Source organism: Lactuca virosa, chromosome 3 (assembly GCF_052849685.1).
Source record: "Lactuca virosa cultivar CGN04683 chromosome 3, Lactuca_virosa_CGN04683_v6, whole genome shotgun sequence".
NCBI lineage: Eukaryota > Viridiplantae > Streptophyta > Magnoliopsida > Asterales > Asteraceae > Lactuca > Lactuca virosa.
The window spans coordinates 224,382,837-224,392,549 of NC_136428.1; the positions used below are offsets into that span (position 1 = coordinate 224,382,837).

At 29.0% G+C, this 9,713-nt stretch overlaps 1 long non-coding RNA gene across 2 annotated transcripts; it reads left to right on the forward strand.

Annotated features, from left to right (window-relative positions):
• Window positions 1–1,120: 1,120 nt before the first annotated feature.
• Window positions 1,121–3,698, forward strand: LOC145167016 (uncharacterized). 2 transcript variants are annotated; one of them, XR_013740853.1, is made up of 2 exons: window positions 1,121–1,492; window positions 3,224–3,698. It is a non-coding gene; the product is annotated as an uncharacterized LOC145167016 (long non-coding RNA). The 2 variants fall into 2 exon arrangements; XR_013740854.1 differs by having other exon boundaries at window positions 1,121–1,267.
• The last annotated feature ends 6,015 nt before the right edge of the window (window positions 3,699–9,713 follow it).

The window sequence follows — 9,713 nt, forward strand, 5'->3', positions numbered from 1 at the left end:
ACAACATTTGATAAATAGCGATTAAAGAGTGTTTATAATTCCTAAAAGTAAGTTTAGAAAATTGAGAATTTATTCATTCAAATGATTCAGGTCATATTGTAAATGGTAAAGTCATATTGGCTTTTAATTCTTCTAAGTTTAAGTTACCTTTGCAACATTCGTCAAAAAATAAATATGGACAATAGTTCCTTGACCAACATTGATTGATCTACATCTGTATAGAATGTATTTTCATCTGTTGCACATTACACATGACGATCATATAGAGTAAAAATATATGTAACTGCTTCATCGTTAATCTGATTAAACTTTTGAATATTATAGATGCTACAGTTTTGTAGTATGCCTTGATTCAAACTTTGTATCTTTATATTTGTTAAATAGATGACACACAAAAAGTTCATCTTTTCGTATTTCGTAAAAAAATGTATAATTGAAAGGCTAATGTTATAATTGGTAAGAATTTAGACATACAATGTCTTAATAGTAAAATTCTTATATTTACAACAATGATGTTAAAAGTTTTTAGCTTAAATTTTTTTTCTATATTTAGAAATATTATACATTTGCCGTAAAAGTTAGAAAAAGAACTACAATTTATGGTGCAGGCATAACAAATAGAAAAGAATACAAGCAAAACTTACTTTTCCATTGCTAAAGTTTTAATAATGAGCCATATTTCATATTATCAATGTCATTGCAGTTCAATGTTATTATAAGCGGGTAGTTTTCAATGTACAATGTCTTAATGAGAAAAAGTGAATTGATCATGACATTTTTTTCACTAATATAACAAAAAAATAGTAATATGGAAGCACTAACAAATTTTACTTTTTATATTAATATTATTATTGTACATAACTTTTTACATGTAAAAACAATGAATTTATAGTTTTTTTCCCAAAATAACAATGTACTTGCAATCTTTTACCAAGCATAGTAATGTACTTGTAATTATAAGCATATACTTCCATTTTCATTTAAAATTCAAGAATTCTACATTGAAAATCCACTTAGCATCATATAAGTTAGATAATGGTGAAAGAAATACCCTAATTACCATAAGTACGGACCTCAAACGTTTCTAGTATATATAATAAAAACCTTATTTATCTGGTGCCATTTAGAGTAAATTAACACGGTTCTTCGGATGCCACGTAACCCACCTTCCAAACGACGCCACTAGACATCAAAGTCGATTCCCGCCGAATCATTTCCAATTGTGCCGTATCGATGGATCACTTTGACGTATCGACGGATCAACGAGGTATGTAATCGACTTCATTTGCGTTTCATCCCTATCAATTTCATTATTTTTTGTGTTTTCGTTTTTTATATTCGAGCCCTAGATTTCTCCTTCCGTTCTCCTCACCGTCTCCGTTGTTTCACAATTTGAATACGATGATTGTTGAATTGCATGTGTTTCTCTCTACACACATCCAATAACATGACTTCTCATACGCAAGGAAATCTTGACATTAGTATGCAAAAGGTAATTTACTGTATGATTAAATGTTTTGATCTTTCTTCAACGGACTTGTTTTGGTATCACATGGATGGTGAAGAAAATACATAAATCGAGAATGAAATATCAGCAACCCCTGAGCACAATATGTCGCATAATTCAACATATGCTGCTAATTTCTTTTTATAACTATCATCATGATCGGTATATCCTTCCTCAGTTTGGTTATTGATCTGAATTTCTTTTTTTACAAGTTTAGATTTCAAGAGATTTTAAGGAAATATGAAATCATTTATGGCAAATTGGCAATAGTATCTTAAGACTTGATACTAATGCCTTCTATGTGTTTGATGTATTGCTTCATAGAGAATTTTCTAATTGAAATATATAAAAACCAGGCCTTTGACCTTTTTCCATTTGGTTTGCAGTACATGATTCAATAGTATAGTATTTTGTTTATTTATTCAGTTTGGTGCATATTTGTCATTGTAACGCATAACATGGTTAGAAATTCTGAATCTCTCGCACGCGTATGACAAAACTTCTGTAAACAAGTACTCTTAGTTGCATCTTGATGAGGATTAAATGCGGGAAATGCAATGTACTTTTATTATTTGTGTATTATATTAATGTTAATTGATGCAATTTTCTTGAAAGAGTCTTCATTAGTGGCATGCCATGTGGCAGGGTTAGATGTTTTTAGGAATTAGGAGTCTTATCTCGGGGTTGGATTTATTTCGTATGATTGATTATGGCTTAAAAATAGTAACTTCAAGGATATTTTTGTGTTATATGTGTCTTAATTTAACCAAATATTACAGAGGGATAATAATAAAACATTTGAGTTGATATATATAGAGCAATCTTAACTATGAATTATTCAGAATGCCATTTAACTTTTAACTGAGACAAGATAAATGCATCATGTGGACCCCAAATCAAAAACCAACTGCTATTAGAAATGATAATAATGCCTAAATCGGTAATTCCAAAATATATACTTTCATGGAACTAAGGATGCTTGTAAATTTATAAATTCTCAAATTTGAGAAAGCGTACAAACCAAATCGGCCTGAATTCTTCTACAGAGTTGTACGTACTTGTTCAACTTGTGGACGTTTTTAGAATGTTGTTTTTCTACTTAACCATAGGTGGTTACTATGTGTGCACAATGGTAACCTACTTTCTCAATTCCTTTTTCTCATATCATTAGAAAATATATAAACAATTTTTTAATATGTTGTGAAGTTTAATTATTGTGAAGTTTACGGATTTATAATGTGCATTTTCATGTTTTTTCTTGTGGTGATGGTGTGATGAAAGAATTTGTTTTGAACTTGATTGATGGAAAAAAAAACACTTTCTACAAAACTCGTAGTAATATAGGAAATCCAAAAGATATGTTCTTTTATTGTTGTATTTGTTATTTGTAAACAAAAATGATATATATTATACTAATTAGACCTCAATTTTATTGTTGATTATTTTATATAAATAACATAATTAATTATGTATTTTGTTGTTTGAATGTTAACATAGTAACTTTAATTAATGGATATGATCGATCAAAACGAAATATCTATTTAACTTTATCACCTTATGTAATTGGAATATGTTATTGCTCAATTGATTCAACCAAGTCCCTGTTGACCACTTTGTGATGATTTATTACATTTCATTCATGTGTTGACCACGTTGTGTTAATTTATTATATTTCAATCATGTATTCAAAGTTTATCAATGTTATTCTTCATATAGGAAAATATAAAGAATTCATATGGTTGGTACTATTAAGCTATGGAGCAAGAGAATAAAACCATTAAACAATCATCTCTTCCTACGGTATATTGTACAAGTTGGTCAATTTCTTTCCTATTTTTTTTCTATTTTATGTTTTGGTTAGAAATTTTTATGTAAATATAAGATGTTTTTAGATGATTATTAGACAAATGTTGCTCCACTTATTTAGATTGATGAAAAAACACATACATTTTGGATATTCGAATTGATTCCGTATCCAAAATTTTGGAAACGGATTCGGATATCCGAGTCCACTATCCAAAAATTCAGATATCTGAATTTTCGGATATCATTTACATCTATCGGTGGATGTTGACATGTTAAGCAATTTCATTCGGTATCTGTATTACGATGATGGTGAATCAACAATCAACATGACCTAGCAATGTAGCTTATTGAAATATGTGTTATATTACTAAATTTGTTTATGATATATTTATTGTTTAGCTTTGAACATTGCATTGTTTTTAACCAATATTACTAGACCATCAATTTGTGACTTATCAAAATACTAAAATATGAAAAAAAAAAAAAAAAATGAGCATGTCGTATACAAACTACAGATCACTTAACAACATAAGCAAGCAAATTATCAATGTCACAATGATCATAGATACAAATGATTACAACGATCATGCAAAAAAAAAAATCCGACTTTCATTTAATTGCTGATTATAAGTATATAATTTTATTTTCTTTTTCATATTCATGTTTTCATATTGAAAATCCATGCATAAAAAAACATAACATAACAATACCTAAATTACCCTCCGTGGGGTCGTGCTTAGCACGGGCTACAAAGTTTTCTAGTATATATATATATATATATATATATATATATATATATATATATATATATAGAGAGAGAGAGAGAGAGAGAGAGAGAGAGAGAGAGGATCAACAACGAACTCTTTTTGGAGGAGCAAACCAACGAACCGTTTCTTTCCCTCGTTTTGAAAGCAGCGCGCCTGTCGAAATCACATTTGTCCTGTTAGTTACTCCGGTAACCACCCTAACCATGTTCTCGTTCGCCCCCCCCCCCCCCCCCCCCCCCCCCCCCGTCACCAAGCTCTTTGTGCAATATGTATATATAGGGGGGTGGCCGTGAGTGAGCACGGCAAGGGGTGAACGCGCCAGACGGCCTTTGAGCGTGATCTTGGGTGACGGTTGCTTAGTTTCCGTGTTGCTTACATAATACCCTTCCAAATTGAAATACATGACGGAATTAATAAAATTAGGACAGAATATACCTGAATGATGCGTCGGAATGGATTGACGATGGATTGTTTAGATTATATGAATGATTATATGAATATGTTTGGATAAGACTCTGCTATTCAGAAATAGAACAACTATTTCAACAGAGGAAGAACTTTGAGATCAACTCAAGTCTTAAACACTCAAACTTAGCTTGTTTATTTCATATGGGCAAATGCCCTATTTATAGGCTCAAAGGAGCCGGTTACATAATTGAATTGCAATCGTATGATTGCAATACGATAAACATATTTACAATATAGCCCCCTAAACTATTGAGGGTTACACACTTTATATCATATCCTACAAACTAGACATCATATTCGATAGTGACATATAACCTATCGACATATGACATTTAATCTACTGACAATGACAAATACCAACAAATACAAATAATATACAAATTATAAAATACATCCTTCCACAACGAAAGGACACGTGTCTTCAATAATGTCTTTAATAAATAATGGCTTTATCCGTCATTGCTTACGTCATTCCTCCCGCCTTCGAAAGGACATATATTTTTGAAAATGTTTGCTTATGTCATGGCTGATGTTAATCTTTCATGAATGGTGTTCACAATGTTTCTTTCATGAATGGATTTTTTGAACTGTTGTTGTTCTTGCTTCATGATGGCTTTCATTCTCTTATCAAAGTGTCTGCTATATGATTGTTTGCGCTTTTTATGTATCTGAGATAAGGATGAAATTGATGTAATTGTAATTGCCAACGAATCAATCGTCCACGGCAATAATCTTCTTGTAATTTATAGCGCCAAAATCCAAGTAGATACTTGGAATCTGTTCGTAATTCGAATCTTGTTTGTAGAAGCTCGACCTTCCATTTTTTCAACGTTCTTAGACAAGCTAGTGTTTCTCGTTCATGTGTGCTATAATTTTGCTCCGTTTGGGAAAATGTTCCTGATATATACTTGCATAATTTTTGCTCATATTTATCTGTTTTTAATACTTCAGATGATACATTTGTATCAATGTATGCTTTTGGTGATATTTTTATATCACTGTATACTTTATCATTGTTTACTTCAGATGGTATTTTCATACCAATGTATGCTTTTGGTGATACTTTCATATCACTGTATACTTTTGATGGGTCAGATATGAGGTTTCCCTCGTTATCTAGTCCCAATAATACTTTTCCATGTATAATTGCTTTTAGGCATCCTGCCCAAGTGTCTTGTGATGCATCTGTTTCTACAATTAAGAAATCATCTATTTTTGCATTATATAAATTAGGGAGAACTTGAATGTTTTGTTTTATATTTTGTACTAAAATAGTATCTGTATTGGTCCAAGACCAAGGTATTTTTTCTGATATTTTCTTTTGTAAAACTTTTCTTTCTTTCGCTAAATTTTTCAAAAATCCTTGTTCTGCAATATAATTTAAACAACCAAGAAATCGTTGTATTTGTTTTCTATTTTCAAGTTTATTAGGAAACATATTTAATTTTTCTCGTATATTGTCTGTTAACGATAATTGACCATTTTCTCCAATTTTTAGACCGGGATATTCAACTGTAGTTTGAAAAAGTTTTGATTTCTTTTTTGATAAAACTAAACCCTTTTCTTTAATTCTTTGTAAAACCTTGATGACTGCATCAATGTGTGTTTGTTCGTTTCCTTTTGTAAAAACAATTATATCATCAATATATGCAAGACAAATATGATCTAAACCATTTAAGGTTTCATCCATGAATCGCTGATATATTGCTGGTGCCTGTTTTAAACCGAATGGAAGGACATTCCATTCATAATGCTTCTGAGGAGGACATGAAAAAGCGGTTAGTGGTTTCGTATTTTCATGTAAGCGTAATTGCCAATATCCGGATTTTGCATCAAATGTACTAAAATGTGTATTTCCTTTTATTTTTTCTAAAATATATTCTTTTCGTGGTAATTTATATGAGTCTCCTATAGTAGCATCATTCATTTTTTTATAATTGATTACCATTCTTCGTTTGACTCGTTTTATTTCATTATTATTTTCTACATAGAATGCAGGTGCTGAATGAGGACTCTTGCTAGGTCGAATGATTCCTTTTTCTAATAGTTCAATGCATTCCTGTTTGAATTCAGAAACATCTTTTATGCTGTATGGAATTTTATTTGGAACATTAACTTCATCATTAGGGTTTTTTTAATAATATTATTATTTCTTGATTATTTTTATTTTTTAAATAATCTAGCGGGTTTTCGCTACATACTTCTTCGAGTTGTTTTTCAGCAATTTCTTTAGCAAATGTTAGTAATATGCGTAATTGAAAGCCAACCTCTTGTTTGATTATTTTAATAAGATCATAGTGTTTGATAATTGCAGTTTTTATACTACCTTTTGTTGGATGATTGAGACTTATATCGTCATTTGTTTGTATAAATGGTTGATATAATTTAAGGAAATTATTTCCTATTACTAAATCTATTCCTGAATCATGTTGATATATAGTTGGAGTTTTAAATGGTGTCTTTTCAATTACTATATCTATATCTCTTCCTACGAACCAAATTTTGTGAATTGATTTATCAGCAATTGTTATTTTTAATGGTTTTTCTAATTTTTCCTAATTTTTTAATATCTTTTTTCTTCCAAAACATAAAGTAGCTCCTGTATCTATATATGAAACTAATTCTTTATCTTGTATTTTGGTTGTAATAAATGTACTATTTGGGTTAATATTTGTTTTTCTTTTACTCATTTTAGGATTAGTTTATAAATTTCTTTTAAATGTTTTGTGGATTTTTCTAAATCTTTCCATAATATTTTAAGTAGATCAACTTTATATTTATTATTGTAACTATAATATACTTGAGTTTTATTACTCATAATTTTTATTTTACCATGTGAAAGGTCGTTTAATAGTAAGTGGTTTTTCTTTAAGTAGCTGTTTTTCATTAAGTGGTTCTTCTTTAATATTTTTTATTTTTAAATATTTTTCAAGTAGAATTTTCTGTTGATTTAAATTTTGTAATAATTCAGGAATTTGTTTTAATACAATTAAACTTTCTACTTCTATAATATTGTTTAATTTTTGATTAATTATGTTTAATTTTTCTCCTACTGATTTATCTTCTTCAGGATTAAGACCGATGTTATATATTGTTCCTTGTGGTAAATTTTGTGGTATTTCTATAATCATTTCTTTATCTGGTATACATGGTTTTGTATTTTGATATAATCCTTCAAGTGTTTTAAAATATTTTAGAGAATCACTAGATGATTCTGTCATATTCTTAAACTTAATGATCTAATCATTTCTTTAATATCTTCTAGCTTTTCATCGTTATTTTCATTAGATGTTGAAGGCTGACATTCTGAAATAGAAGATCTACCTATTATAGTTGAAAATGGAGGTTCTATAATTGGACTTCTTTTTATTAACGGAGTAGTTATTATTGGTTGAAAATTAGTTTCATTGAATATTCTATTATTGGTCATATTTGGTGATTCAAGGGATAATAAAGGGGTAAATAATTTATCTATATAAATTCTATCTTCTGTTTTAAATGTAATACTATGATGAGAATTTGTTAATGCATAATTTATTTGATATGTAATAGTAAATGGATGATTACCTTTTATCATAAAATTTTGTCTTAATAATTTATATCGTACAGTAATACTATTACTTAAATTTTTATCTTTAAGACTTAATCCTAATTGAATATTAATATCAAATTTTATTTTTCCTTCGATTAAATTACCTTTTCCTTTTGCAATAATACTTTCTTGGTTATTAATTATATGATCATCTCTGATTTCTAATTCTATTGGTGTATCTAAATCGCTAAAAGTACTTTTTAAAATTACTTGAATAGTTGATATATGAATATAAGCAATTTTTATTCTATCTGCTTTTTTAATATTAGATAATCTATTTCTAATTTGTTGTTTATTTATTATAGGTATAGTAATATTTCCTTGAGTTGATTCTATAAGTATTGCTTCTTCTCCTATAATTTTTCCATAATATATAATATTTTTTCTAGAAAAGAAATTTTTTAATAAGTTATTTTTAAAATTATGTTTTTCTGATAGTGTAAAATTTGATTTTTTTATAGCATCTTTATTAATGTTATTTTTGTTAATTAAAGCATCAAAAATATATCCAGATTCATTTTCTTCGTTATTAATAATGATTGGTGAATTTTCTATTTCTTGGGACATTTTTATAATGATATTAAAACCTTCTTACGACAATTATTATTGATTTTTAATAACGATGATTTTTGAATATGAGTTTTTATAAAGAGATATGTAAAATATTCATTATCATGTTTATGATGCTGCATATGCATATGTATATATTCTTATTAACGATAGATTGAATATGCAAACTAATAATAAGAATAATAAGAACGTTACTTAGATCTGATACCAAATTGAAATACATGGCGGAATTAATAAAATTAGGACAGAATATACCTGAATGATGCGTCGGAATGGATTGACGATGGATTGTTTAGATTATATGAATGATTATATAGAATATGTTTGGATAAGACTCTGCTATTCAGAAATAGAACAACTATTTCAACAGAGGAAGAACTTTGAGATCAACTCAAGTCTTAAACACTCAAACTTAGCTTGTTTATTTCATATGGGCAAATGCCCTATTTATAGGCTCAAAGGAGCCGGTTACATAATTGAATTGCAATCGTATGATTGCAATACGATAAACATATTTACAATATAGCCCCCTAGACTATTGAGGGTTACACACTTTATATCATATCCTACAAACTAGACATCATATTCGATAGTGACATATAACCTATCAACATATGACATTTAATCTACTGACAATGACAAATACCAACAAATACAAATAATATACAAATTATAAAATACATCCTTCCACAACGAAAGGACACGTGTCTTCAATAATGTCTTTAATAAATAATGGCTTTATCCGTCATTGCTTACGTCATTCCTATCACAGACGATAATCAATACGGGTAACTCATCATCGATCACCTATGTTCCACAGCTAAGCGGAGACACATTCATTGTTGTCGATTTCAACTTGAAGCTCTGAAGATCTTGTTCTAACAAATACATTCTCAATCAAAATTGATATCAGATGCGAATTCTGATCTTTCCGGTCTCGTAACTCAGCCATACGAACTCCGATTTATTATTTTTCCCTATCTGTCCAGTCTTGTAACTCGGC